At 34.6% G+C, this 27,617-nt stretch overlaps 2 long non-coding RNA genes across 3 annotated transcripts in view; one reads left to right on the forward strand and one right to left on the reverse strand.

The window, feature by feature from the left end:
* Positions 1-1,262: 1,262 nt before the first annotated feature.
* Positions 1,263-27,617, reverse strand: part of LOC102155979 — a 236,219-nt gene continuing 209,864 nt past the window's right edge. For both annotated transcript variants that reach the window (XR_005381116.1, XR_005381117.1), the window contains exon 4: positions 1,263-1,478. This is a non-coding gene — a long non-coding RNA (uncharacterized LOC102155979). The remainder of the gene's footprint in view (positions 1,479-27,617) is intronic.
* LOC111093208 lies at positions 13,697-21,869 on the forward strand. The gene is made up of 3 exons (XR_005381136.1): positions 13,697-13,780; positions 17,133-17,227; positions 19,868-21,869. It is a non-coding gene; the product is annotated as an uncharacterized LOC111093208 (long non-coding RNA).

The raw sequence follows: 27,617 nt of genomic DNA on the forward strand, positions 1-27,617 counted from the left end.
TTAAACTGAGGCATAAAAAAAATCTTTTATTACCGAAAGCTATTGAGTATGATGAGTGCAAATTAAAGAAAGCTGGATCTCCAGAACTAATCCTGATTACTCTTTTTCTCATATGAGTTTCTAACAAATGGAAAGGAGGGTGAAAAGGGAAGAAAAAAGAAGAGGGGCAAATGGAGAAAGTTGATTTTGTTTTTTAACCAGTAGGTGTGCAGCAGCTCCAGGGCCAAATCACTTACTCACATTTTCTCTATTTTAGCAAAATAGATAATCTTTGCACACATGTGTATGATTTTCTTTTTCTTGGAATTTTTATTTAAATTTTAGTTAGTTAACATACAGTGCAATATTTGTTTCTGGAGTAGAATTCAGTGATTTATCACTTACATATAACATCCAGTGCTCAACACGACCCATGCCCTCCTTAATACCTGATGTAGGGAAGATGTTAGGGTTCGAAGCCAATGGCCAAAAAAACAATCCTTGAGATGTCTTTGGTGCCAAAAGGTGTTTTTATTAAATCACAGAGACAGGACCTGTGGGCAGAAAGCTGCTCTGGGGTTGTGAGGGGTGAGATTATGTACCTTTAAATTAAGAAGGGATTAGGGATAGCCTAAGTCTCTAAGGAATTTTGGAAATAAGGTTTCTAGGACCTTGAGGGGGCTAGCTATTGTTGGGAAAAGGTCATTTATTACCATCTAATAAAACCTCAATCATGAGGCTCTTCAGATGTATATCGGTGGGTCATATACTTGGGGGATGATTGCCAACATGTATCCTAGGGGTGGGGTAGAGATAAAGGAAGTTTCCAAAGGACTTTTTATATGTTAAAGTTGACTTATTGGGCTAAAATTGGTTTTTGTTCTTAGCAAAGTGTCAACATGGAGGCAGTTGAACCACTAGGGGAATGTCACTCTGCCTGGTTCAAGGACTTCTCAGTGGGCTGTAGAGAGTAAGGAAATTTAATTTAATTTAATATTTTTTCTTCCATTTTTGTTTCCCACATCAATACCCATCACCCGTGTAGACCATCCCCCACCTCTATCAACCCTGTTTGTTCACTATCTTTAAGTGTTTCTTATGGTTTGTTTCTCTCTCTCTCTCTCTCTCTCTCTTCCCCCATCCTCAGTATATTCATCTGTATTCTTAAATTCCACATATTGGTCAAATCACATGGTATTTGTCATTCTCTGAATGACTTATTTCTAGCTCCATCTACATCATTGTGAATGGCAAATTTCATTCTTTTTGATGGCTGAGTAATATTCCATTATATATATATATATATATATATCACATCTATATATATATATATATATATATATATATATATATATATATATATATCACATCTTTATCCATTAATTAACTGATGGACTTTGGGGCTGTTTCCATGGCTTGGATATTGTTGATAATGTCTGTGCATGATTTTCTTTCTTCAATCTGTGCCATAACTGCAGTGTTTATTTCAGCTGTGTCCCCTGGAAGAGAAAGTATATAAATTAAGTAAGGATTTCAAAAGGTATATTTCATTTGATCCATTTAAAATTATTTCTTTGCTTCCACAGAATGAGAGTTACTATTCAAAAGGAGTGGAACTTTATATTCAAAAAGAGAAGAACATTATAACTTTAAGGTTATTCATTAAGGAATATTCATTAAAGAGCAGACAGTATCTGACTTATTTTCCAAGTAATATAGCTATTTCTACATGGCACTAAACAACCTTTTGAAAAAAGGGAGAAAAATTAGCCAACTATCCTTTCTCTCTACAAATGCAATAAACCAAAGAGTGTATTTTTGTTTCCTAAAGGATTTATTTTTCGTTGGATTGTGTGATTGGTTAGTCAGTGTAGCAAAAGTTTAAATTCTTACTGGTATACCTTGCTTCTCTGAAATTACAAATTTCTTTTCTTATGGAAGATTTTCCATTAATGACAATTTAATGACAATTTAATTTGTCACAGACAAATCTGTGACAGAGCAATCTAAAAATAATACTTAATAAGATGGTGCGTTCACTTGAGAGTTTAAAAAGTTATACAAATTGAATATTTCATAATTTGCTTACTATAATGTCAACAACTACACTGACCAATCCTGTTTATTTGTTTATGTCCTTATGGCATAGCACAGTATTTGGCCCATAGTAAATGATTAATCTGTCTTTGTTGTTATTAAGACTTTTTCAAAATATTTATTTATAGTACAGATATTAGACCTTAAAGAACTACTGGAATATTTTATTATGAGACAATTTATTGGTTGAAGATATAGGCAGGAGTTTGGTAGGGAAAGCTACCCTCCTGAGGATTCTAATTAACATAGCAATTATTTATATATTTATATAAATATATACACATTTTCTATATGTATATAAATAATGTCTATATATATAGACTTTTAATATATATATAAATAATAAAATTATGTATATCTATCTATCTATCATCTATCTATCTATCTATCTATCTATCTATCTATCTATCTATCTATATATATATATAGAGAGAGAGACATACCTCAGAAATATTGTGGGTTTGGTTCCAGACTACTGCAATAAATAGAGATAACTAAATTTTTTGGTTTTCTAGAGCATGTAAAAGTTATATTTAGGCTCTACAGTAGTCTATTAAGTGTGTAATAGCAGTATGTCCTAAAAAACAATGTACGTACTTTAATTGAAAAATACTTTATTCCTAAAGAATGCTATTATCCAAGCTTCTAGTGAGTTGTAATCTTTTTGTTAGTGGAGGGTCTTGCCTTGATATTGATGATCACTGACTCATTAGGGTGATGGTTGATGAAGGTTGGGTTGTGGCAATTTCTTAAAATAAGACAACAGTGAAGGGTGCTGCATCAATTGACTCTTCCTTGCACAAATAATTTTTCTTCAGCAATGCTATTTCATAGCATTTTACCTCCAGTACAACTTCCTTCAAAATTGAAGTCAGTCTTCTCAGACTCTGCTGCTGCTCTATCAAATAGGCTTATGTAATATTTTGAATCCTTTATTGTCATTTCAACAGTGGTCATAGCATCTTTACCAGGAGTAGATTCCATATCAAGAAACCACTTTCTTTGCTCACCCACAAGAAGTAACTCATCATCTGTTAAAGTGTTATCATGAGGCTATAGCAATTTAGTCACACATAATTCTAGTTCTCTTGCTTTTCCCACCATATCTACAGTTACTTCTACTGATGTCTTAAGCCTCTCAAAGTCATCCATGAGAGTTGGAACCAGCTTCTTCCACACTCCTATTGATGTTGATATTTGGACCTCTTCCCATGAGTCATGAATGTACATAAAGACACCTACAAGGGTGAAACTTTTCCAGGTTTTCAATTTATTTTCCCCAGATCCATAAAAAGAATCAATATCTATGTCAACTATACTTTATGAGATGTATTTCTTAAATAAAAGACTTGAAAGTCAAAGTGAGTCCTTGACTTATGGGCTGCAGAATGGATGCTGTGTTAGCAGGCACAAAAACAATATTCATCTTGTATATCTCCATTAGACCCCTTGGGTAACCAGGTACATTGCCAATGAACAGTCATATTTTGAAAGAAATTGTTTTGCTGAGAAGTAGTTCTCGAGTGGGCTTAAAATATTCAGTAAAGCATGTTATAAATAGGTATACTGTCATATAGGCTTTGTTGTTTCACTTATTGAGCATAGACAGAGTAGAATAGCATGATTCTGAAGGGCCCTAGGATTTTCAGAAGGTCAATGAGCACTGGCTTCAGCTTAGTCATCAGCCATCAGTCCCTAAGAATAATCAGCCTGTGGAGCCAGACATTGATTTCTTCTATCTAACTATGAAAGTCCTAGATGGCATCTCCTTCCAATAGAAGGCCATTTCATTTCCACTGAAAATCTGTTGTTTAGTATAGCCACCCTAATTATCTTAGCTGAATCATCTGGAAAACTCACTTGGTGCAGCTTATATCAGCACTTGCTGCTTCACCTTGCACTTTGACGTTATGGAGACTATTTCTTTTCTTAAATCTTATGAACTAGCTTCAGCCAACTTCAAACTTTTCTTCTGCAGCTTCCTCACCTCTCTCAGCCTTCAAAGAGTTAAAGAGAGTTAGGGCCTTGCTCTGCATTAGGCTTTGGTTTAAAAGAATGCTGTGGCTGGTTTGATCTTATTCTCCAGATCACTCGAACTTTCTCCACATTAGTAATAAGGCTATTTTGCTTTCTTATCATTCCTGTATTCACTGGAGTAGCATTTTTAATTTTTTTCCAAGAACATTTCCTTTATATTCACAACTTGCTTAACTGTTTGGCACAACAGGCTTAGCTTTTAGGCTGTCTCAGCTTTCAACATGCCTTCCTCACTAAAATTAATAATTTCTAGCTTTTGATTTAAAGTGAGAGACTTGAGACTCTTCCTTTCACTTGCACATGCAGAGGCCATTGTAGGGTTATTAATTGTTCCAATTTTAATATTGTGTGTCCCAGGGAGCATGGAGGCCCCAGGAAAGGGAAAGAGGAGGGAGAATGGCTGGTTGGTGGTGCACTGAGAACACACACATTTATCAAGTTCACTGTCTAATATGGGCATGAATTATGGTGCCCCGAAACAATTACATTAGTAATGTTGAAGATCACTGATCATAGATCACCATAACAAATATAACAATAATGAAAAAAAGTTTGAAATACTTCAGGAATTACCAAAATGTGACACAGAGACACCAAGTAAGTGAATGTTCTTGGAAAAATGGCACTGATAGACTTGCTTGATACAGGGTTGCCACAGATCTTTAATTTGTAAAAAACACAGTATCTGTGATGCACAATAAAGTGAAGAGCAATAAAATGAAGTATACCTGTAAACTAAGAATTGACAACAAAATGATAAATTGCTGAAAGGTTTTGTGTTCAAAGTCAACTTTGGGAATTTTGACTAATAAAATGTTTTAAGTTGTGTGTAAAGCTACAAATTGCCAATTATGCTTATTTTTTAGAGGACTTTTCCCCAAAAAACAATTATCTGTGTTAGTTGTTAAAAGTGTTTTGAACTTTTAGGTATGAATTAAGTAGTTGATATTCAGGTAAGAAAAATGCTCCAGCAGGTTTAACTCAGTTATCGTATAGGCTTCTCTTCATCTTTGAATTCCCGACTTAGATCTTAAACGATGAATAAACCTATTTTAAAGGGTGACTTCACAAAATTAAAAAATCTTAAAGGAAGTAAGTGTAACATTTAACATTGTAATCATTATGAGGATGGCTTTCCATGTCTTCCTCTGCCCCCAACCAGGAAAAACCATACCATAATAGAAAACCATCAAATCACAAAGAAAGAGATCAAGAGAGAAAGAAATGAATTACAAAGCAATGAGAAAACATTTAACAAATGATCAGTAGTACATTCATAATGTCAATAATAACTTGAAACAGAAATGTACTAAATTGTTAAATCAAAAGACAAAGGGGGCACCTTGGTGGTGCAGTCACTTAAGCCTCTGACTTTTGATTTCAGTTTAGGTTATGATCCTGGGGTCTTGAGATTGAGTCCTGTTTTGGGCTCTACACTGAGTATGGAGCCTGCTTGGGATTCTCCCTCTGTCCCTTTACCCCTACCTGCCCCCCAACTCTCTAAATAAGTAAGTAAATAAGTAAATAAATAGTAAAAAAAAAAAAAAAGATATAGAGTGTCTAAATGTGTTTAAAAAATAAGACCAAGTATATGTTGCTTATAAGAGACTCATTTCAGCTTTAAAGAAAACACATAGACTGAAAGTGAAAAGATTGGAAGAGGTATTCTATCCAAATGGAAGCCAAAAAAAAGTAAGGATAGTTATATCAGACAAATAGACTTTAAGCCAACTGTAACGAGGCAAAAAAAAAAATCATTATATTATGATAAAGGGGTCAATTCATCAAGAATATATAACAATATAAATATTTATGCACTCAACATAGAAGCACCTAAATATATAAAGTAAATATTAACAGACCTGAATGGAGAAATACCAATAGAATAATGGGGGTGGGGGATTTCAGTATCCACTGTCAATAATGGATAAATCATCTGGTTGGAAATCAATAAGAAAGCATTGGGCTTAGACTACATGTTAGACCAGGTGGACCTGACAGATATAGACAGAATATTCCATTCAACAGAAGCATAATACACATTTTTCTCAAGGACATAGGAAATATTCATCAGGGTACATCATATGTTGGTCCACAAAACAAGTCTTAATAATTTTAAAAGATTGAAATCACATCAAGCGTCTTTTCTACGCACAATGGTATGAAACTAGGAATCAGTTACAGAAAGAAAACTGGAAGATTCATGAATATGTAGAGATTAAACAACATACTACTAACCAAGAAATGGGTCAAAGTCAAAGAGAAATATAAAAATATCTTGAGACAAATGAAAATGGAAACACAATATATCAAAACTCATGAGACACAGCAAAAGCAGTTCTAAGAGGAAAATTTATAGTGATAAATGCCTCTATGAAGAAAAAAGTTCTCAAATAAACAACCTTTATATCTCAAACAACTAGATAAAGAGCAAACAAAGCCCAAAGTTAACAAAAGGAAGGAAATAACAAAGATAAGAGCAGAAAGAGATAGAGAATAAAAAGACAATAGAAAATATCCATGAAACTAAGAGCTTTTTTTTTCTAAATAAACAAAATAGACAAACCCTTAGGTAGACTTACCAAGAAAAAAAGACAGATGACTCAAGTAAGTAAAAATAAAAGAGGAGACATTATAACTGATACTACAGAAATACAAAGGATCATGAGGCTATCATGAAAATTATGTCAACAAATTGGCACAATCTAGAAGAAATGAATAATTTCCTAGAAACATACAACCTACCAACACTGAATCATGAAGAAACAGAAAATGCGAACAGACAAATTACTAGTAAGGAGATTAAATGAGTAATCAAAAACCTCCCAACAAACTAAAGTCTGGGACCTGAGGGTTTCACTGGTGAATTCTACCAATATTTAAAGAAGAACTGTAATATCAATCATTCTCAAACTCCTCAAAAAAAAATAAATAAAAAAGGAGGGAACACTTCCAAACTTATTTTATGAGATCTTTACGTATTAAAAACAAAATAAAACACTGACAATATGACTGAAATATAATCTCCCAATGGACTACATTCAAAAAAGTAGCATTCACATTTGCAACCACATGAATGAAGCTAGAGAACATAATGCTAAGCAAAATAAGTCAAAGAAAGATAAATATCATATATTTTCAATTATACGTAGACTTTAAGAAACAAATGAGCAAAGTAAAAACAGAGGGAAGGAGGGAAAGAGAAAGAGAGAGAGAGAGAGAGAGATTGATTGAGGGAGGGGAAAACCAAGAAACAAACTTTTAACTATAGAAAACAGACTGATGGTTACCACAGGAGAGATGGGTGAGGGGATGGGGGAAATAGGTGAAGGGAATGAAAGAGTACATTAATTTTGATGACTACTGAGTATTATATGAAATTGCTGAACCACTATCTTGTACACCTGGAACTAATATAACACTGTATATTAAGTACAGTGGAATCAAAATAAAACACACACACACACACACAAAGAAATGCAATTGTGTAATGTATAGAATTGTTGAATCACTATGTTGTACACCTGAAATTAATATAATATTTTATGTCAACCAAACTTCAACTTAAAAAAAGAGATTAGTCAACTTTTACCCAGAAAAAAAAACAAACCACATATACTATAGTAGGGAAGAACCCCTACTCTCTTGAAAGATGACCTAGAAGAATCTAGAAGATGATCAGAAGAGAGGTGACACATGATAATACAGGCAGAGCAACAAACTGCCAACCAAAAGGTTTAACTGACTCTAGAGTTAAAATTGCAACTGACATGCTATCACTTGCTCAACAAAAAAAAAATAGAGGAAAGAATGGATTTATGAGTTCATGCATGTATAAACTTCAGACACACAGACACACACACACACAGAATATCTCTGAAAGGATATGGAAGAAAATAACCCTGATTACTTCCTGTGAAATAAACTGGTGGCTCCCAAGCTAAAAAGCCCCCACAAACTAGCATTCATTTATATTCTGGTATGTTGTTTATCTTCTTGGTTTAAATTCTATTTAAAATTAAAAAAACACAAATGATGCAACACATTAATTGATTTTAGAATTTACTCCTCCATTCTTCCCTGTATTTATATATATTTATATATGTATAGATATATATGTATATAATTTTTTATGTATATAATTTTTAAACCACTTTATTGAGGTATAATTGACATACAAAAATTTCACGTATTTAATGTATACAACTTGATGACTTTGGATATAACTATACATTTATGAAACCATCACCACAATTTATGCCACAAATGTATCCATCACCTCTAAATGTATCCATTCTTCTCACCTTTCTTATTTATTATTCTTTTCTGTGATAGACACATTTAATGTAAGATCTACCCTCTTTGCAAATTTTTAAGTATGCACTACAATATTGTTAACTCTAGGCACTATTTTGTACAATAGATCTCTAAGACTATTCATTTTGTATAACTGAAACTGTGCCTTTGACCATCATCTCCCCATATTCTGAGCCCCACCCCCCTGCTCCCATCTCAGGCTACCGCTGTTCTAGTATCTCCTTCTATGAATGGACTATTTTGGATTTTTCATAAAGTAATATCATGTTGACCACTCATTTCAGTCATATGAGGTTTTATTTAAAAAAAAAAAAACCTGATTCTAGGTGTCTGTCCCTAGAGATAATGATGTATTTCACCTGGGGAGCAAGGTAAGACATCCAGTCCTCAGATGATTCTAACTGTTGGCAAAATGGAAATACTGCTTTAGAAAAATGTACAGAGGTGCATTTCTTTGCCTAAGAGATTACGAATTTAGAAGCTAAATGATTTTCTTGACGCTTGTTTTTATATATTTACACCTGCCTAAGGTAAGGTAATTATGAGTATGAGTAGTATTTAACTAATTCGTACATTTCTCCATATAATATAAACTACATTAAGAAGTCACACTTTTGCATTAATCAAAGAAAATAAGAATATATAAATACTTGAGGAAAAAAGCAGAAATGCAGACTTGCATAAAAAGAGAATGGATTTAATATCATTAGATGTACTGAGGAACTCTTCCTCTGGCATGTTTACAACTACTCATTAGTTGACAGCATTGTTGGCTCTAATAATCTTTAATAGCTAGGAAATGTTCACTTATAAACGCCTCAGTTATTTTATTTGCATGAGTTCCTTTTATTTTAAAATCCACCAAGATGAACCATTCACACGCTGTCATTAGTGACTTGAGAATGTAGAGAATTTCCATTATTTTAAATGTATATACTGAAAATATCTGAGCCAAAAAAATGATAAAATCCTCATCTGATTATAAAAGTCATATAGAAATCTAAAGGACCTAACATAGCCTGAATAATTCTTTTTTTTTTTGAAACACAACGTATGTTTTATTTTTTATTTTTTTAAGTGTCTTATTTATTTATTTTTTTTAAAGGAACACATTTGGGAGACTAGTACCAACTTATTTCAGGACTTAGAAGAAAGCTACTACTACAGTCAAGAGTAATATTGGCATAATGATAGGTAAATATATCTATAGAATAGAATTGAGAGTCCAGAAACATACTCATATGTATATGATTAGTTGATTTTTTACAGAGTTACAAAGGGATATAGTGGAAAAAGGATTGCATTTTTAACAAATAGTGCCAGGTAAATTATTTATATACAAAAACAAACCAAAACCAAATGACATGATCTATATCAGGTACACCACACAAAAATTTACTCAAAATGGACTACAGACTTAAATATAAAATCTAAGAACATAAAACTTCTAAAAAAAAAGCACAAGAGAAAACCTTTGTGACTTTGGGTTAGGCAGAGACTTCTTAGCTATGACACCAAAAGTATAAGCCATAAATAAAAAAAAATAATAAAATTGCATTTTGTCAAAATTAAGAACTTCTCCTTTTCAAAAGACATTGTTAAGATGAAAAGACAAGCTATAAACTAGGAGAACATATTTGCAAATATCTAAGAACTTAAATGTATGTAGAATATATTTTTAAAAATCTCAAAACTCAGTAGGACAACAAAAACTCAATATACAAAGGATAAAAGATTTAAATAGATACTTCCTCAGAGAAGATACACAAATCTCAAATAAACATAAGAAAGAAAGCTCAATATCATTAGCCATTAGGGAAATGAAAAACAAAACCACAATGAGATCCTACTGTATACCTATCAGAAGGTTTAAAATGTAAAAGACGGACCATCCCAAGTGCAGACTAGGATGTGGAGCAACTGGAAATCTCATGCATTGCTGTTAGGGATGTAAAATGATACAGCCATTTTGGAAAACACTTCAGTAGACTCATAATGTTAGTTATACACTTACCATAAGACCCAGCCATCTCATTTCTAGGTATTTATACAAGCTTAATGAAATTCTGTGCTCTCACAAAAATCTGTGCACAAATATTTATAGTGGTTTTATTTATAATTGCTCCAAATTGGGAACCACCCAAATGTCCTTCAGCTGAAGAATGCATAAACAAATCTGGTACATCCATACAAAGGAATAAAATTACTACTCAGTATAATGTATGAACTACACACAGCATGGATGATTCTTATGTGCATTTTACTAAGTGAAAGAATCCAGAATCAAAAGGCTACATTCTGTGGTTTCATTTTTATGATATTCGAAAAGGCAAAACTATAAGGAGGTAAGATAGATCAGTTGTTGCAAGGAACTAGGGACTGGTGGAGGTCCTGACAACAGAGGGTCATAGGGGAGTTTTTTGGAGTGAAGGAATTGTTCTCTGTTTTGATTTTGACAATGGTTACATGATGGTGTGTTTTTGTCAAAAACTGCTGAATTATGCATTATGAAACAGGGTAAATTTTACTGTATATAAATTATACCTTAATTTTTTTAAGTGTCAGAATAAAGAACAAAAAAGTCTGTGTATGATGACCAGTTGCTTCCCTCATTAATGTAATTCTTAATATTCATAAAAATTACCCCACATTGATTCAACTCTTGTTGAATTCCAACTCAGCACTCAGTAATGCCCTGGATAGCAGCTTTGTCCTGTGCCGACTCATTTGTACTTGAACATCTAATCCCTGTATTCTGGCTTCACTTGAGACACTTTGAGGATAAAGTGAAGGGTGTGTCTTATTTGACGTGGAGAAATCCAATGGCCAAAGCAAGGACAAGCAATGTTCCATCACTGTGGGAGTGACTTACGTCACATATAAAGAAGTTCCCCACAGATGAGTAGTAGGAGACCCTAGAATGGTTGCAAAGGAAACTATAAGCACTTTTCCAGAACCTTAAGGAAAGAATATGGGCATCTGATTCTTATGAATTTGCTCACGCATCACATACTTCCTGAATATCTCCAGAGCACAAGGCACAGGCAAGGCTTCTGGTGCACATATACGAAAACTGAGTAAAATTCTGTCCTCCATAGGGGCCCTGAGTGGCTCAATCAGTTAAGTGTCTGACTCTTGATCTCAACTCAGGTCTTGATCTGAGTTGTGGGTCCAAACCCCACATTGAGTGTAGAGGTTACTAAAAGAAATAAAAGATCTGTCTTCCATAAAAAGAAGGAAGCTATGATATACAATTATGAAAATAAATCCACATGTAGCTAGCTCGAATTTTAACTTTGGAAGTGCTAAGTCAACATAGTCATCATTTGCAGACATTTATCTCTCCCAACAGAATAAAATGTTGCAAGTATTTTAAAATAAGTATGTATTTAGGAAGTAAAGATGTAGCATGATTCAAAACATTAGTGACTCAGGCCTGTGAGATATGAAGTGCTGCTCTAAGAGTCAGGCCAACAAACTGATTAGATCTGGAAATACATATTTAGTCTTTTTCATGAGACCATCGATTTCTTTTAACTGACTCCTAATTAGGGAATATATAGTAATTAATACAAATTAGCTTAGAGTTACAGTTACTTTTAAGTTACAGCTTACCAGTTACAGTAGAGTTACTGCCTACTTTCCTATAAATTATGTATAGGAAAATTCATATACTGACTTACAAACATAAGAATTTGAGATTAAAATGCTCTGTGATATGCAGTGTTTCATAACAAAGCTAGTTTATTTAATACATTCTTTTGGAAACTTTTTAACATCTTGTTGAAATTACACATTACATAAACATAAATCATTTGGATAAGTCAATTAATGTAGAATATAAAGCAAACAAGACTCCTAAACTCCTGTTTATGGGCATGCTTTTCTGTGTTTATGACTATAATTCACAAAGTACAAATCTGAATAGCCATCCCTTTGGGAATCTGGAAATGTTCTAGCATCTGCTATAAAGAATGTAGTATCCATGTTTACTGCAAAGGTGTGAGCGGAGTTCTAACATGGAAAGCAACCCTGACAATCTAGTCTCATTCAACATATACCTCAATGGCTGCCAGTGGGGACACCATTGCTATTCTCCTTCCTCTTTTCCCCTTGAGCACTCAGGCTTCTGTTGATGACCAGGAGGCACAGAGTGATTTATTGAGTAACATTAAGGTCCTCAATCTGTGGCTAACAAATAGCTGTAGAGGTCAGGGTTCGTGGAAGGATAGGGTAGACGAGGTGGGCAAAAGAGGAGGGGAATTATGTGGCAGGCATGATTCTAAGGTGATTTGATGCTTTGTTTAATTATCACAATAAGCCAGAGAAATAGGTGATAATATCTTTAAGTCATATGCACGCAGCCAGATTTAGGTGAATCTCTATGGTGTTATTTTTTTAAATATTTTTTTTTTAAATTTATTTGACACAGAGAGAGAGAACACAAGTAAGGGGAGAAGGCAGAGGTAGAAGCAGGCTTCCTGCTGAGCAGGGAGTTTGATGCGGGCCTGGATGGGCCCAATCCCGGGACACAGCAGGGCCAAAGGCAGACGCTTAATGAGCCACCCAGGCACCCCCTCTATGGTGTTATTTAAAGGATGTCTGCAGGTACCAGGAAGACCTGCTCCTTACTGCCCCTCTAAGTCTTTTCATCTGCTTTTCTTAAATTCCTGAGACTCTGATCACCTCCATCAGGTTCAGGCAGTATTCTGTAGTGTTACCCACTTAGGAGAAGGCATATATATTAGTGTGACCTAAGGTGCTTGGTAAAGATACAATTAACTGTGCCCCACTTGTGTTTGCCAATTGCTAGGACTGAGAATGTGGGAGTGAGAAATTGCTTTCCCTTAATCATAAATGATCTGTATTTTTGGTAACATTTTATTCATGTGCTTTTAAATAATAATGAGTGACAATAATAGGAATATATTAAGAATCATTTTTCTGTCATACGGTTATCCTAAAAATTTCAGTGGTTTTCTGTGAAAAAAGATCAATAAATGCATGGTTATTTTTCTTTATTAATATATTGTTACAAGATTATATATTTCAATAGCATGCAGAAATATTCTGTACTTGGTATAAACTTTGGGAAAGGAAACATTAAAATGTGGGAATATTAATATGAAATGAATATATGAGAATCATTAAAAATAGATAATACCACAAATATTAAATATTTTTAAATTGCTTTAAAATGAAATTTTAAAACATACAAAGCATTCATTGCCATGATAGTCTTTTTTCTTGTTTTTCCTTGACAGATATTCTGGATGTAGAAAATGTTCTTTCATTTTCGTGGAATTGTTAAGAAAGCATGCAAAGGCTTCTTCAATTTGGGCACATTAGGGTATATATGCTTTATATAAGCTATTTTCTGTTCTTCCTCTTTTTTTTAAGATTTTATTTATTTATTTTACAGAGAGAGTACAAGTAGAGTGGCAGGCAGAGGGAGAGGGAGAAGCAGACTCCCTACTGAGCAGGGAGACTGATGCGGGACTCTATCCCGGGGCCCTGGGGTCAGGACCTGAGCAGAAGGCAGATGCTTAACCGACTGAGTCACCCATATGAAACTATTTTCTTCTTATACCAGGAAAATACTTTGTCTGCTCGAACTGATTGTATTTGTTTGTTTCTGGTTGAAATTTGTATTAATTCCATTAATCTGTATTCACTTGTAACATATATTCAAATACAAGAAAATGCTAGGGAATATTATTGAGTAGTATTCAAATGACAAAATATCTGGATCTCCCAAGCAAGATTTATAGGAGTACAGTGAATTATGTATCAGAAAGGACTAATTTTGTTTCTAAAACTTATTTCTTGAGATACCCTTCATAAAAGTATATTATACATAAACATTAATAGTTATATTAATTGCAAGAATGACTCACTGTTAACAGCAGACAGGACCATGAATGCACATTCTAAATATGACAATAGGTCTAAGCAATACTGGCTGATGGGATTCTAACTACTAGCTGGTTCCCTCCTACTTTCTCCAGTCTTGGTTTTTGTGGGAAACAAAGGCAGAAGAAAAATTATTAAATTTCCTTACTACCAACAGCCCATTGACAAATCCTTGAAACAGGTAGGGTGACATTCCTCTAGGAATTCAGCTGCCTCGATGTTAATATTTTGCTAAGGGCAAAAGGAAACCTTAGCCCAACCTCCAGGATCCTTAAGTCTACTTTAACATATAAAAATTCCTTTGGAAATTTCCTTTATCTCTACCCTGCCTCTCCTTGCCCCAAGATAGATGTAGGCAATCATCTTCCAAGCATATGACCCACCAAAGAGTCTCATAACTGAGTTTTTAATAAACAGTAATAAATGACTTATTCCTACCAATAGTTAACCCCCTCAGAATCTGGGAAACCTTGTTTCCAAAATACCTGGGAGGTTTACGCTATCCCTAACTTCCTCCCAACCTGAAAGTATATAATGAGCCACTCCTCATGACCCTGGTGCACCTCTTTCTGCCCACAGGTCCTGTCCCTGTGCTTTAATAAAACCACCTTTTTGCACCAAAGATGGTCTCAAGAATTCTTACTTGGTCATCTACTTCGAACCCTAATATCTTTCCTACATCACTGGTTCCTAAAATTGTTGACGTTGGCTTTCTGCTCTGAATGTCAGTGTTTTCTGCTTTTGCTTGAGTCAGTCAATTTCTTTAAACCAGGATAGACTCTACATCTATTGTTAAGCTTTAAGTCTTGCAAAAGAATTATAATACCTTTTTGTGTATTCCTGATTTTTTTAAAATAATTTTTCTCTGAATTGGGAAAAACACTTACATTTCCTGAGAAACACCAGGAAGGAATTCTCACATGGAAACACTATGCCTCACATCAGAGATTTCAACAGATTGAGGCAAGACCTGCGAGTCCTCATTTTTTTAAAGATTTTATTTATTTATTCATGAGAGACACACAGAGGCAGAGACATAGGCAGAGGGAGAAACAGGCTCCCTGTGGGTAGCCTGATATGGGACTGAATCCTAGGACCCCAGGATCATGCCTTGAGCCAAGGCAGATGCTCAACCACTGAGCCACCCAGGCACCTTGAGAGTCCTCATTTTTAACAAAATTCCCAATCACCAAAGTTTATAAACTACTAGATTGCCTTTTACAGGTGTTTTTCATTAAAGTATAAATATCTCCAGGCGGGGTAGTAAAATAAATCATTATAAATCACTACCACCTTAATGAGAATATGTTGCCTCATAGCTCTACTTTAAGGCAGAAAGCTGAAAGATTCTGAAGGAAGTGGGTTTCTAACAGAGGTTTTGGAGAAGAAAGGGTAATTATGAGACCAGGTGTAGGTGAGCATTTCTTTGGAGCATTCTGACCACCTATGGAGAGAAGAAAGCGAAGTAAATAAAAGCGAAGAAGTAGAGAGGAAGCTTATCTGAAACAGTAATTTTAGAAGATTAATTTAAGCTACCTCATCATTTAGCCCAGGCGTTTTCTACTAAAACCGAGAGCTTAGGAAAGGAAGGAAGTATGGGATTGTGATCGCCTCCTGGCAGGTGGGGACATCAGGGAGTTCCAGTGGGAATAGAGCTCTAGCAGTCTGAGTTATCAGACAAATGGTTTGGTGGGAGGAGTATAACGTGATGTGGTCATCAGCCTCAAAGTGAGGATTCTAAGTTAGGGGTCTGTATTGGACCGGTAGCTACTTAAAGGAAAGCAAGGTAGGCTTTTTAGTGAAAAGATAACAGAGAGGTGCGCCTGGGTGGCTCAGTTGGTTGTGTCTGCCTTTGGCTCGTGTCATGATCCCAGGGTTCTGGGATGGAGCCCTGCATCAGACTCCCCGCTCAGAGGAGTCTCCTTCTCCTTCTTCCCCTCTCCCTGCTCACTTTTGTGTGCTCTCTCATTCTATCTCTCAAATAAATAAATAAAATCTTAAAAAAAAGAAGAAGAAAAGAAAAGAAAAGGCACTGGAAAATCCAGAGAAAGCTGCTGTTGTGTTAGGCACATTGAGTCAGAACAGCATGATGCTTTGAATCCGGAAGATCCTGTTAGAAGGTGTTTCAAATTCTTTTTTGCTGCAAATGCATCTGTGCACAGGTATTCCCAATAATACCAGGAAATTACTTATTCTGAACAAGGGCTAACAATGACAAAATGGGTTGTATTCTGTAGGATTTGATAATTTAGCCCTGACACCAAAGTGTAGCCCATGGATCAGCAGCATCAGCATCACCTGGGAGCTTGTTACATAGCTTGTTCATAGTAAGTCCTATCCCAGGCCCGTTGTATCAAAATCTGCATTTTAACTGAATATCCAGGTGATTGCATGTCATTAACGTTTGAGAAGCCCTGGAGTAGGACAAGAAGTCTCAACCGCAACATGTTTCAGAATTAGCTGGAAGGTGAATTCAAGCAGAGAGTGTTTGATCCCATCTCTAGGGTTTCTGATCCAATTAATATAGGATAAAGCCCAAGAATTTGCATTTCTAACAGGCCTTCTAGAAGTTGATGCTAATGTTGCTGGTTCAGGTGTGAAATTTTAGGAACCACTACTTTAAGTAATATCAACTCTGTTATATAGCCTCTAGTTTCCATATTTGTCTTAATTTTTTTTTTCTTAAGAAAAAAAATAGCTTGTTCAGTTGCCTGGTTCTCCTATTTTATTTCATGCTGTATAATATGTCGGCTGTAACGGTCACTAACTGTTGGTAATGTTTCTTTCAGTTTATAGCTGCGATTTTGTTATAACATTAAAACAAGCCTCAGGATGGATGCGTCATCTACAGACACTTCTTATATGGAAATCTCATCAATCCTAGGTGATTCTTTAACCACTGAGTTCTATGCCTGATTTTATATGACTCTCTTAGCTGTAGCTGATTGGACTAGGGTAGGTCTGGAGGTTCATGGACAGTCAAGCTATATTTTGGAAAGCAGCTACTGGAAGCATATTGTAAAGAAATCTCTGTCCAAATAATAAAGATGGTGAATAATTGTACTTATTTTTTCCACTTGGAAATTTAAATTGGCTGTATAAGGAGAGAATTTTACAGGTTTCAGAAGGACAAGTCAAAAGATACATTGAGAATTCACTGTTTGCAGGGCCAAAGAGGCAATAAGTGTTCTTCTAAGAGCAGAATTTATGAGGAAAGGACCAGGCAAGGGCTAGGCTAGGTATAGAGTTTTGGAGACTTGGTTCATATTTACAAACCTCAAGTACTGAGATATAGAGGTGAATGTCAATGATACTTACCTAAATATGTACACAAATATGAACTCTATTCTCTGTTTAGGATTGAATTTGAGAATTGCTCTGTCTGTCCTGATCTTTTATTGATGATTTGGCAAATCTCACTATAGTAGGGACAGATTCTTAACATTATATAATTACTCAGCTAATAAATATAGCTGGGGCTTTGATGAAGATAACATTCTTGTGGTTATTAGTGGTCTTAGTCAAATATTTACAAAGCCCTCTACTTTCTGGCTCCCTCTTAAGTGTGCAGTAGATTAGTCAGGATTCTAGGAGGAAAAAGATGACACAAACAATAACTGAGAAATGTTTAATAAAAATATTACTGTTAGAGTTTACAGAAAGCAATAAATGACAAGACAGAAGGCTAGAGCTAACAACGGGAGAGATCTGTTATCCCCAGGGCTGGAGGGACAAGGGGAGGGAATGGTTACCTGGTTTCAGAATCTGAAGAGGGTAGCTGAATGGAGAGGGCTACCTGCCTGGAAATTGGGAACTCAGTGGGTGAACACAGTTTATCCACAGTGACCCCAGAGGGAGGGACATACGGGAACAAATAATGCAACTCATTCTCTTGCCTTCCAGTTACTTGCTGGTACCTTCCAGTGTTTGAACCCATTTGGAAGTCCTAGGACAAGAAAGCAGCCTTCTGCATGTATAGAAGTGTACAGAATACATCTAGAGAAATGAGATACTTAGCAAAGATGTAGTAGAGTAGATAGTTCTCCACAATGACTCCTGAGAAAAAGTAATATATATCACTTCTGGGACAGAGCATTTAACTATTGGTGCAAGACCCTTCAGAGCTCAAGAGTTATTTCAGACTGTGACTCCTTTGTCAGTCTGAGTTGTTGGGTAATGACACCCAGAACAGAGCTTCCAGTTAACTCTTGATGGGCATACACTATGAATGGGCATAAAATATGATGGGCATATAATATGAATAAAAAATGAACCATCTAAAGTCACTAGGATTGTGGGATTATCTGTTATCACAGCATAACCTATATTACTAATACAGATGTTGTTACCAGTAACTGGTGTATTGTTATAACCAAATAACTACAAAGTCTGTCATTACTTAGGAGACATAATGTAAAATAAGGGAACTACTATTTGAAGCTGGAAGGATGGTAATTCATATTATTTAGTGGTTAAATATATGGTAAAACCATAATCTACATTCATCTGCCAGGCAGATAATATACCAAATGAAGTTGTAACTTTAGGGAATAAAGTTGTAACAGAAAAGTGAATGGATATGTGGGGTTATAGTAATATTTGATATTTGACAGAGAAGGATGACAAGAAAGAGGGAGAAAAGAGAGAAATCAGGTAAAGAGAGATACTGAGAAAAATGAGAAAGAAGAAAAGAAGTAACCAACTTGCAAGAAGTAATTAAAGAAAATAGTTAAGAATTGTAGCCACAGAGTCTTGTAAGAGGCAGCTAATTCTCATCTAAAACTGGTGAAAAGTAAAACTGAGACAACTTTGACAAATAAAGGCCAATTAGAATTCATTCTGTGGCAAGTTTCAAACTTAAAATATGGCTGCCACCCTCATTGTAAAGTCTCTGAATGGATTAAAAAAAATCTTACAGCAATGGTCCAAATTAGGCTATAGTATCCAGGAGGCATAGTCATTTGAACAAAATGACTGAGAGAAAAGAGATTAAGCATGTGATTCTCCCAAAATCTGAAAGGATCAAGTATCTTGTAATTAAGGCAGGAGAAAAAAGAGGGTTGGAGGGATAAAATATCAAAGAAAGAATAAATCTAAGAAAGGATGACTTAAAAATGATGGTACATATGGAGCTGACTTAAATAGGGAAAAAGTCTACGAAGTTTTAAAAGAGTTATATTGCTAAATAAGCCATAAGCTTTGACTAAAAATTCTGTGACAATTGTGCGACTGTTGTTATCTTGTCCTTGTATCACCATTGGATATTGGGTTGATGTTTGTAGATAACTTTTGAGTTCATTGATCTTCAGATCAAGAGGAGCTAGACACACTTGATGTAAAAGAGATGCTGAGTTTGCATTTGATGCCAAGCCTGGATGGGTTGTGGAATTGATTCCCTGCAGGGAGAGGATAAATATTTCTTTTCTGAAGGAGGGAGAGGAGTTGAGTATTTGGTACAGTATGTTTGACTGTAGTATTCATTAGTGCTATTTGGCAAAAGTTTTTTTGTTTCTTTTCCTTCTAGGAATTCATTAACTTCTCAGAACTGGTCATCCTGACCGTGTAACTGGATGCAGCCATGTGAATAGTTTTGGCCAGTGAGCTGTGAGGAGGAGATGAGGCATGAAAATTTCTGGCTGACACAAAATTCTCCAAAGCTCTTTACCTATGTCACTGGGACCAGCAATTTTCCAGAGAAATGGGCCCTGCAATTTGGATCCAGAGTAAGAACAATTCAGAACAAAGAACCACCTTGATTCACAATAGACAGGTAATATGAATGAGAAATTTTCTTATAGTATTTTAAGCCTCTTAGATTTGGGAAACAATCTGGCACAGCAGCATAACATTTTTCCTGACTGATATAAAAATAGTTGATTCTTGTGGGGAAGTAAGATTGAAGTAGAATATCCTTTCTGAAAAGAACTTTTTCTCACCATATATTTAAGGTTGAACAAGGAATTTACAGATTATGACTCTTTGTAGATTATATAAATCTTGTTTCAGATAATAACACGATAGAGTTAAAATTAGCTGTTTTCATTCCTAGGTGAGTGTGGGATGGAGATGGTTATATAATTTTGTGAACAAAGTTGTTTATAAAATTGACCTTATAAAGCTGCTTACAGCTGACAATAGCTCTTATATTTCATGTTTATATTGTAAGTCAGTATATCACTAGGTGAAATACTGTTTATTTGCATCTGAAATTTCTTTTAAAGATGCTTCCTATATCAAGGTATAGTACGATCAACATGGACACTTACCTGAGCATCCACACTGAGTGAATATGATCTGGGCTGTTTGCGGAATTCTTTCACAGTAGCTCTATCCAGGAGATGTTCATCCACAGAGAGACAAAATAAAAGGGTGTCTCAAGGTTAGAACATTCATCCTCCTTAGCTAGAGTACAGATAAAGTAGATTTCTCTCCTATATGAGTGCTCTCTGAAAGCATTACTATTGCTTCATCTCTATTCATGAGAACTTTAAAAGACAAATTCTAGAAAGAAGTTGTCTTTCTTTACATTGGCTTCTTTAAGGCTCAAAGACTTGGAATTCAGGACAGAATGAAAAGCATTTCAAATACCGTATCTACTGGCATTGGAGGAAAAAAAGGTTTTATTCCCCCATGAATTGTCATAGAAGGAAATGAAACTTGCTAAAAACATATCTGCTATAAAACTATAACAGAAAAGAAAAAAGAATACTATTTTTCTGAACTTTATCATTGTAATCTTTCTATGAATTCTATTAAACTGAGATCCCTGCAGAAATGACATAATTGGCCAATATATTTGTGGTGTAGGTTGCATAAATTTATAGAAATTATTATGGTCAGTGCTGTGAAATGATTTAGTTGTTGCCTTTCACTTACTTTCTTCTTTCAATGTAACTAAGCACACAACAAACTCTTTAAAACCTGTGCAACAAGGGGAAATGAGTATAATATGACTGGGAATTTTGAAATAAAAATTTGTAAGAGATCAGCACTGGTTTATCCAAACATTTATCCTATTAGTGCTTTCTGGTGTAACAATTAGAGGTATTAAAAGTTCTAATATTACTTGATAGACATTTGCATGTTTGGAATAGTAAATATGGTAAAATGTTGCAAGTTACTGCCTCATATTCATTAGTATTAAATATTTGTGAGGGGTAATTATCTTGAATTTCTAATAGAGAACAATAAGTACAAGTATTTTTATTCTAACACACATTTTACAGCATTGGGCACTTATGGTTTCATAGTTTCAGTAGGTTAAAATAATACTAATTTAAAACAAAATAGGTAGAAGTATTAAATACATCTATATATACTGAACTAAAGGAAGATCTATAATCTTAGGAAAAATTTAAAATAAAAGTTCAAATTAATGGACATAGTATGATCTGATTCTCATAAAAGTAATGTAATCTATATATATCACGTATCATACATTATATGTATATGTTATATATTATATACAAATCTGTATAGCTATAGATGATACATGTTCGTACATATAGGGACCAAAGTAGTGGTTATCCAAGTGTGTCTGCAGATTCTTAACCTTTTTTTTTAACATCCCCCTATAGTTTTACTTGTCACTGAAAGCATGTAATACTTTGTAATTCAAAAAAGTAATAAAGAAAATATAAACAATTATAAAACAGAGAACAAGTGAAAGGATCAAGTATGCCTTGGTATGTTTGTGTTTGATAAGGTATGCCTGCTTTTTTCCCTTTTATTCGTACTAAGTATAATTAAAATCATTACCTGTGATATCAACCCAAATATAATTCTCTGAATTACAGTTTTAATTCATTATTATTCAAAACAAATTTACTAAAGTTCCATGCCTATTTTGGCAGTTTAAATAATTTAATGTTTAAAATAAGTTTAAAAATGCCCAGTTATACAGAGAATATATTATCTTTGCCCCATTAAACTTTGCTAAATTTTTTTAAATTTAACTTAGCCTTTCTGTAAACCATGAACAATTTTCATTTTTGCCCTTTAGAAGAACAATTTGTGTTATGAATATTTTGGAAAGTGGTTCAGCTGTTTAGATAACAATAATAGATTTTCCTCAGTAATTTTGCTTTTTGGAGTTTAATCATGCTCTAAAGCACACTTAATTTGTGGATTAGAGCTTTTTGAACAACACAATTACCAATACAATTACAGAGTCCTGTGGAAATTATTTGCAAGGCAAAGAACAAGGGGGTCAGTACAAATGTTCCAGGCAGTATCAGTGAAGCAGATGCGATGGATATATGATCAGTAGCCAAAAGCCTATTCTTAAATAGAACTTGTTCGTGTATTTTTTAAAAAGATTTTATTTTTTTATTCATGAGAGACATAGAGAGAGAAAGGCAGAGACTTAAACAGAGAGAGAAGCAGGCTCCATGCAGGGAGCCCAACGTGGGACTCGATCCTGGGACTCCAGGATCATGCCCTGAGCTGAAGGCAGACGCTCAACCGCTGAGCCACCCAGGTGTCCATGTTTGTGTATTTTTGTATTCATTTATTTGCAAAATCTTTGTTGAACACCTACTGTGTTTCATGCACTGACTATATGCTAGACCATAGCTTTATAATGATAAACCAATGCAAACATACCCCTGCCTCACAGAACTTTTAAGAATAAATCAAATGTAGGAGCTTTTTCACCTGACTCCTATTTAACTGACACCCCTCATTCCCTGATGCTTTACATTACTCTATAAAACTTAATGACTGAGGTGCCAGACATGTAAACAGTAGCAAGGAGTGTGCTGCACATTAATATGCTCACTTTTTGTTCCCACCCATTCAATTGCGTCCTTATGCCATCAGATGAGTTTGTTCCTAAACAAGTTCCTTAAACAAGTTTTGTTACTTTAATTATGTAATTCAATAATGATAGCATGAAGAAACATAATATGAATGCAAATAGAAAATCGTTGCTTTGAAATTTAAGTAGGTTGTTTTAGAAAGAATTGGTAAAGGGTTATTACTTAGTATAATGGTAGTTTCTAGTTTTGGAGACCAGAAAACATCCTTGAGCAAATGACAGTTGAGTCATGGTGTGTCAGACAATGGGCCAACTCAGTGTAGGTAATTTTGGGGACATAGGTGGGAATGGCATGTGATACACTTCTATGTAGGAAAGGTTCTATGACATCTTTGAAAGTCTAGTGAAGTAAAGAGAGTTCAGAGAAGAGGGATATAAAGTAATTAATTTGAATAGGAAGGATCTAGATTATGTAGTACCTGAAGGGCCACAGCAAAAACTAGGGTTTCTGTTCTAAGGGCATTAGGAAGCCTTTAAAGGGTATGATGTGAAGAAAGAAAGAAGAAAAAAAAAGAAAGAAAGAGAAAGAAAGAAGAAAGAAAGAAAGAAAGAAAGAAAGAAAGAAAGAAAGAAAGAAAGAAAGAAAGAAAAAGAAAGAAAAGAAAGAAAAAAGACCTAAGATAAGAAAAGAAAGAAAGACCTAAGGAACCCCCCGGAGTAGGAGGACTTCACTTCCCCCTCCTTCCTTCCTGAATGAGAATGGTATTCACTTGCATTTGTAAGTCCTTCATCTTAATACATGACTGAAGGAAAGGAAGGAAGGGTATGATGTGATACGATTCGACTTGTGTGTAGAAAAGTGTGCTCTGGCTGTAGACTGCAGAAAAGACTACAGAAAGAATGCCTCTAGAACAACCAGTTAGTAATTTGTTAGAAAAGTCCAGGTAAGAGGTGAAAGACTAGTTGGTGAGATCAAAAGTGGACATATTCAAGAGGCTTAGGAGGATGAGGATTTAGTTTCCTTACACATTCATGGCCTCTGCATGTACTAATATACCACATTTATAAAACAGCAATTTATATTTTCACTATTATATGCAAATGTTTTCATCATAATTAAGCCATGTAGTATACTAGAGCTCCTTTCTTATCCCATTTTTTGTTTCCATGGTGTTAATAATTACTTTTTCGGGCTATTTGCTGAATTAGTCTAATAACTAAAACTAATTCGTTGTCAAAATCTCTGCCAGAACTATGTAAACTTCCTCAATCACTTCTATACATATCAGCTGATTTATCAGTTTCACTATCTTCTTTTGAAGATATCCCTATTGGCCCCTTCCAGTGCCCAGTATTTAATTATTAGGCTTGCAACATTACTGTCAAATTCATATTTCCCTTTAACCTCATTTTGGAAATTCCTTTTGCCTCCTTTCTGTGTTACTGTATCTATATCTTCTTTCTTGGTTAAATTTTTGTTTCGAAGCACTCTACTGTCCAGTAGCCCCTTGAGAAATGGTATACAGTAACAATTTTTTTAAAAACCTTCCATGTCTTTTGATGTCTTTATTCTAACCTCATGATTGATATTTTGTCTGGATGTAGAATTAGAACTTGGAAATAGTTTAATGTATTGGATGTAAAATCATAGCTGTTAAATTTAGAAGACATTGGTCCTTGTTCTAGCTTCTAGTACTGCAGATGAGAAGTCTGATTTCTGGTACTCTAATTTTTTTTCTGGAAACTTGTATCGTAAAATTTCAAAAATAATTTTCCTTCAAGTGGATATTTTTAATCTTGCATTTAAAGTATTTCAGAGGCCTGTTGAGTCTGAAAACACGTCTTTAAGTTCTAGAAGTTTATTTTATGTCCTTTATTTTATGTCCTTTATACATTTTTCCTTTGGATTTCTTGGTTTCATTGTTTGGGACTCCTATTCATCATAAAAGTTGTGCCTCCTATTTTGATTCACTTATTTTCTCATATTTTATCTTCATTGTTTTTCTTTTTAGTCTATTTGCTGGGAGATTTACTCTATTTTATCTTCCATATGTTTTATTATATTTTATATTTTTATATTATATTTTTAATTCCTCCTTTTGCCTAAATTTATATATTTTAAGTCAAGTATGCATATTTTTCATGTTTTTGGATATATTATCTTTATTTCTTGAGAATGCTAAAATTAGGTTTCTTTTTTGTTTGTTTAGGTTTCTTTCTTTCTTTCTTTGAGAGAAGTTTTTTGCCCCCTACATTAGCATTATCTCTGCTTCAATTTTTTTTTGTTTTTTTTTCCAAATTAGAGACCTTATGGTATATGATGATTCTTTTTGTCCTACTTATGATTAAGATGAAAGCTTTTATGAGTTAGAAGCTATCTATTTTGCAGAAGTAGGATTTGTGGGCCTGTGGGCATTATAGTATGGCTATAGCTTGGCAAAATGGCAAATTTTCATTGGATAATTGTAGATTTTTTTTCTTTAGAGGCTGTCAGTTCTCTCAAAAATAATCCTGCATTCTTTACCCTGGCATAGGGATTGATTAAGCTTGTTTGTGACCACTCATTACTAGTAGAGAAAGGACCAGGATCTCGACATTTTAGTGACCAGATTTTCCCTTTATTAGCATCATAAGCCCATTGGTCTTCTTCACTTCTTCTGCCTGAATCTCCAATTCTCTGTTTCAAACTTCTCTACAAATCAAATGAACTTTCCTTTTTCATAGTGGAAGAGGGGCTGTCATTCACAGGACTGCATTATGACAGTCTTTTGCCCTTATGAACACCTTCCTCCATAAAAAATAAAATAAAAATTATACTTTATGACTGTGTTTATATAAAGACAGATATAACTCAGGCTGGATGAAACTCACTTTTTAGCTCAGAATGTAAAAGAAATAAAAATATTTCCATAAGTCCCCAAAAGTATCACAGACTTGTGCCTGCAGTGCCTAATGTATAAGTTGGCTCAAGTCACCCACTTTCTTAAAGTGGTGAGGGAAATCTAGGTATGTAATTCTTGGATTTTTATCAGAGCTCGCAACCAATTTTATTTTCAGCCCAACTCCCTATTGTATTCTATAACATTTCCTACTGGGTTACAGGGTAACAATTCTGAAACCACTGCACATAGAATTGAATAAGCAAATACATGGATTTGCATTGGGCACATCAATATGAGGTCATGTTTAGATTAATATAGATACAAATGTATGTATATGTAGAGAGACATGTTTATAGATATGTATATATACATGGGTTAATTTAAACACATACATTTTCTCCATCAGCTGAAAGGTCTTAAAAGCAATGATACCCCAGTAGCAAAGGGTACACTTGGTACCTAGATCTTAGGTTACTAGTACCATTCTTCAGTAAAGAGAACCTGAGAAATGCTGGAGAAATGCTGATGGAGAAATACTGATTTTAATATTACAAAAAATATACAAGATCATCTTGGAGTATTTTGCAGTGCCAGAAATTGTGGAAGTGTTCAAAAAGCCTCCACAAGATGAAGATATGTCAAAGGGACATAGATCCAACTGTAAAAGCTCTTACTGTCTAAAGCTGGAAATATTTGAGCAACAAAATAAGGTAGTATTGAATTATCATCTAAAATATAAAATAAATATCCACAAGAACATACTGATGTAAATAAATGGAGGAGGAGAGACAAATCTTCCATGCAGTAGAATTCCAAAGAATTTATATAGGTATTCCACCCTCAAGGAGGAAGAGCATATCTTGCCATTCCTTAAGTGTAGACTGTGCATAATGACTTTCTTCCACACAGTATAGCATAAAAGCAGCAACGAGAAGAGAGTAACATTACAGTGGAGAAATCTGACAAAGACTACCTTTGTGAAGTGATCAAAGCAGTGTCAACAGTGATAAGTCATGTTGATAGTATGCACTTTGGCATGATGTTACGAAAATGGCATTTTACCCCTCGATCTTCCTCTCTCAAATCCTAAACCCTAATCTAATCCTTAGAAAATTAGTCAGACAAATTTCAATTGAAGGACATTTTTCAACTATGGACCCAAAACTGTTAAAAGTTGTAAAAAGGAAGAAAAGTCTAACAAACTATCATAGCTTAAGGAGACAGGACAACTAAATGTAATTTGGTATTCTGGATGGAATCCAAGGACAGTAAAAGTACATAGGCAAAAACTAATGAAATTGGTATAAAATGTGGACTTTAGTTGATAATGCATCAACATCAGTTCAGTATTGTGACAAAAACACATTCCTAATGAAAGATGTTCATAATAAGAAAACTGGCTATGGGGAGTATGGGAACTCTCTATACTATCTTCACAATCTTTCTGTAAATTTAAATCTACTATAAAATAAAAAGTTTAGGGGATCCCTGGGTGGCGCAGCAGTTTGGCACCTGCCTTTGGCCCAGGGTGTGATCCTGGAGACCTGGGATCAAATCCTACGTCGGGCTCCTGGTGCATGGAGCCTATTTCTCCCTTTGCCTGTGTCTCTGCCTCTCTCTCTCTCTCTCCCTGT

This window comes from Canis lupus, chromosome 29 (genome assembly GCF_011100685.1).
Source record: "Canis lupus familiaris isolate Mischka breed German Shepherd chromosome 29, alternate assembly UU_Cfam_GSD_1.0, whole genome shotgun sequence".
Taxonomy (NCBI): Eukaryota; Metazoa; Chordata; class Mammalia; order Carnivora; family Canidae; genus Canis; species Canis lupus.